This window comes from Tupaia chinensis, unplaced genomic scaffold, assembly GCF_000334495.1.
Source record: "Tupaia chinensis unplaced genomic scaffold, TupChi_1.0 Scaffold000217_1, whole genome shotgun sequence".
In the NCBI taxonomy this organism is placed as follows: Eukaryota; Metazoa; Chordata; class Mammalia; order Scandentia; family Tupaiidae; genus Tupaia; species Tupaia belangeri.
Window position 1 is genome coordinate 3,767,010 of NW_006159692.1, and position 253 is coordinate 3,767,262.

Here is a 253-nt window from a genome sequence, read left to right on the forward strand (position 1 = left end):
GCCACCGCGTCGCTTCAGGGCTTGGGCGGCGGGTTCGCGCTGCCTCCGCCGCCGCGGGGCAACCGGGGGGCGCGGAGTAGGGCGAAGGGCGCGTGGCAGCGTGGCCATGGGACTGCGCCGGGTCCGGTGACAGCGGGGAGTCGAGTGGCCTGGGCCCTGAGCGCGTCTTCCCCGGGGGGCCTCGCCCTCCTGCTCGCGGGGCCGGGGCTCCTGCTGCCCTTGCTGGCGCTTGTGCTGGCGGCGGCGGCGGCCA